Genomic DNA, 4269 nt, shown 5'->3' on the forward strand with positions numbered 1-4269 from the left:
GAGGTGTCACTCTCAATAAATGCCTTTTCTTAGATTGGAGATGGTCTGAGTCTGTGAATTCATTCAAGACGACCCCCACAACGTAACATGAAACTGCAAACACCTTATCCCATGCATTAATCCCTCTATAGACCCCAGTGAGGGTTTGTGTTGCATAAGTAATATTTATAATTTCATATTGACAGACACTTTTTTGTCATCTTAAAACACATCTTTTTTACATGTTATTAAAGCTAATTTGGGGGTATATCTTTTAAAAATGAATTTTTATTGATGACTTTTGTTTTTATGTCCAAAAACATGCAATTTCACTTTTGATTGTGTGTGGTTGTTTCCCACTTACATTGTTATAGTTATTATATATATTGTTTTCTTGGCTTGGCTTCCTTTACTCCATCAATTTATGTAGTCATTTCCTTTTTCCTCTATGTTCATCACACTCATCATTTCTTATAACAATATATATATGTAATATTACTATATTTCCTTGTATTCGTGTACCACAATTTGTTAGCCATTCCCCAATCTATGGGCATCTATTTTGTTTTTAATTCTTTGCTATCACAAAAAGTGCTGCTATAAATATTTTTTAATAGTTGGAATCAATTTATTAAAAGAAATGCTTGACTAGGCATCTGCAATGGTGACAACTTCTGTGCCTGGTTAAATGCTGATAGAAGTGATCTGTGTAACAATTTCAGAAGAACTGTGCAAATCAATAAGGTGTTTGTGGATTCTCATCTGGAACCGATCCCAAGTCTTCGAACCTTTACCACAAGGAATTTTTCTAGTTGTGATTCGAATTGTCTTGGTGGGCATTCGAACAGGTCTCTTCACTTTCAAGTACATTTCTTTGGCTCCTCTAATTGGGTTGGCACACATTTTCTCCATTGATTTCACATTGTAGCTGGTGAAGGTGATCCAGATCTGGTCAATGACCACTTTGGTCTTCACAAGTGTCCTGCCATGTCTTTGAATGCCATGGCAGTGGAATGGCTTCGTGACTGACTTATTCTTCTGTGAGACTGAACAACAGTGAGTCAGGAAGAGGAGAATCAGGGATTGCCAACTCCACATGGCTGCAGTGGTGGTACCTTCACCCAGAGCTATAAATATTTTGATGTATATGGGGTCTCTCTTCTTATCAATGGCTTCTTTTAGGTACAAGTCTAGTAACAAAATCTCTGGGTCAAAGGATATGAATATTTTAGTCACATTATTTACATACTTCAAAATTGCTTTCCAATTTCATAGCTCCCCTAACAATATGTCAGTGTGCCTATATTTCTACAACCTGGCCAACACTGAATATTACCATTTTGGGGCATCTTTACCAATTTACAGAGTGTGATATGAAACCTATGAGTTGATTTGATTTGCATTTCTCTTGTTATTAGTGATTTGTATCATTCTTTCATGTGGTTGTTTATAGTTTACAATTCTTCCTTTGGGAATTGTTTATTCATATTCTTTGACCACTTATCTATTGGGTAATATAATGATACTATTTTAAAATAATGAGATCACTGTTTACTTCCTAATGGTTTCCTTTAAATGAACCTCCCCCTAGTAACAAAGAGTTAGAGTTTAATAAAAACAAACCAATACATCAGACAGTTCCCATAATATATGCCCTCATTCCTTGTCATTTCCTTGTCACCCTCAGTCCTCTAAAGTCATGATCTCTTGTAACATAAGATACAAATCTTCCCAAGTTTCTCTGAATTCATAGTTGCTGTTTCTTATGCCACAATAATATTTCATATACCACAATTTATTCCACAATTCTATAATCAATGAATACTTTCCTTCCAGTTATTTGCTACTACAATAAAAGCACTGCAATAAATATTTTTGTATATAATGAAACTTTTAGGAAGCATGGTGCAATGAGAAGAATTTTAGTCCCAACTTTGCTACTAATTCAATGTTCATGTTAACAGGTGAGTCCCTTCACCTTTCTGGGTCTCAGTTTCTTCATCTATAAAATGGGAAGATTGAACTAAGATGGCCTCTAAGGTCCTTTGTAGTTCTAACATTCTATGAACTTGGATTAGAGTATGAATAATGGCAAATGAAGTGCCTACGAGCCCAACTGAACAGTTTGGAGAGACCAAGGATTGGGACTGGATTAGGATCTGTTCATGGTGCTAGAACCCCAGATCCTGGTTGTGCAATGCTCTTGTTATCTTTTTGGTCTCCAGATAGTGACCATCCCTGCTACTGCAGTGATCTAAGGATAGGAATAGCTACTACCAAGAAATTCAAAAGAAGGGGAAAACAAAAGCAGGGGGAGATGAGCTGTGCAAAATTTTGGAGTTCCCCTCTTCCCCCAAATGCAAATTTCCTCAATTCTCCTTCCAACTCGAACGTTGGTTGAATATTAGATACTACTGTGGCCCAGCCACAGTCTGTGAAAAGTCCACAAGAAGAAATTCAGCTCTGACAAGATTCCTATTGTTGAAATTCTCAAGAGTCTGTGCCTGGGGCAAAATAAGGGTGACTGGGTTGTCCTGAAAGGAGACTAGCAGAACTTCCGGGAACCAACAGGAACTGCATACTTCTCTGAAGTGCACAGGGCCTGTTCTCCATGGCATTATCAGGGGTTTTAATCAGATAATCAGAAAAAATCATTCTAATATGACCAACAAGCAGTAAGCCTTACCATAGTCAAAAAAATGCTTGGCTCCAGGTGGCCTTTAATAAATTACTCTAATGAAAGCCAATTTGGACACCATGACAAAGCTAGTGGGAGAGACAGATATTGATGAAGAAATAGAGGTAACTAGTTTATATGGGCCATACATTCAGTAAGTTTTAGTGTGATAGCCAGAGGGTTATTCAGAGAGGATAAACAAAGCCCTTTTATTGAGTTAACTTCCAATGGATTAAAATATTACATTAGTAGTAAGTTAATAAAAGAGCCAATTTTTTTTTTTACTTGATAACTTTTCCTTAATTTTCTTTTAGCTTGTAAACTTTTTCCCCTGAAGGGGAGAAAAATGCTCTCTACTCTTTTTTTCCAAGGCAAGTGACTTGCCCAGAGTCACACAGCTAGTAAGTATCAAGTGATCAAATATCTGAGGTCCAATTTGAACTCTGGTCTTCCTGACTCCAGGGTGGGTGCTCTATTCACTGCGCCACCTAGCTGCCCCCTCTCTACCAATAATTTTCTTGACCCAAACTACCAAATTTTTCGGATCAAAAAAGGAGTCTATCGGTTTTTTTGGATAAAATTTGGCTTAATACTAAAGGATAGCAGGATGAATCTTAATTTAAAATTGGAGACCATCTTGCTTTAAAAAAAATTTTATTTTACTTTTTCCGATTGAAATCCTTGATTTTTCTCTCACTCCCTATCTCCACTGAAATAGAAGGAAAAACAAAAATCCTTGTAACTTGCATAGTCAAGAAAGACAAAACCCAGTGCTTTTTTCACCACAAGGAAGGCTTGACATACTTATCAGCTTTCTTAGTCTAAATATTGCTGAGGTTTGGGGATTTTTTTTTTTCTTGACACGAAAGCTGTAGGTGGTGAACACTGGAGTAGAGTGTAAACAAAAAATGAAATGAACCAGTGTCTAGAGGGCGGAAGTGAGATCTGGGAAAAGGGAGAATTCAGTCGGAGAGTAGAGCCAGACTCTCTCTGCCAGGAGGAGAGGAGAGGGCTACAGAGAGCTCTCTGGCTCTGCACCGGTGAACCTCTGAGGTTCACCATTTATGAGATGACATTTGGCCTCATCACCGCCTTCTCATTTGCCTAGGACCAAATTCTATCTGGTTGTTCCTGCTTTAGGAAAGCCCCTGGTGGCAAGGAGCCAGGTGTAGCTCAGCTTTGGATAGAACTCTCTTTTTCCATGTTCTGCACCCATCCCCTTAAGATCCAGGATTTAGAGCTGAAAGCCTCCTTGTAGAGAGTATTTCAGCTTAAGTCTCTCATTCTACAGAAGCGGACGAGGAGCCCCAGAGAGGGAACTGATTTTCTAAAAGTCTGGCATCTAGTAAGCAGCAGAATCGGAATTTGAACCCAGGGCAAGTTGTCTTCTCTCCAGCCTTGCTTTGCTCCATTTTCCAGCTGGGTTTGAAGGGGAGCTGGGGAGAGGGGATGGAGTAGGAATCACCAGACTCCTTGTTCTGAAATTTCCAGTTTGTACCCCTTCTTGACCAGAAGAAAGTGTGGAAGTAGGGGAATTCCCCTCGGAAAACTGTAAACTGTGGACTGAACATATGAGCGGGGATGAAGAGATACCTGGGACTAAGAGAAGGAGA

General features: G+C 38.6%; 1 pseudogene; it reads right to left on the reverse strand.

Moving 5' to 3' along the window:
- Positions 1-663: 663 nt before the first annotated feature.
- LOC114046494 lies at positions 664-1077 on the reverse strand (annotated as a pseudogene).
- Between the last annotated feature and the right edge of the window lie 3192 nt (positions 1078-4269).

This window comes from Vombatus ursinus, unplaced genomic scaffold (genome assembly GCF_900497805.2).
Source record: "Vombatus ursinus unplaced genomic scaffold, bare-nosed wombat genome assembly UNPS02014784.1, whole genome shotgun sequence".
In the NCBI taxonomy this organism is placed as follows: Eukaryota; Metazoa; Chordata; class Mammalia; order Diprotodontia; family Vombatidae; genus Vombatus; species Vombatus ursinus.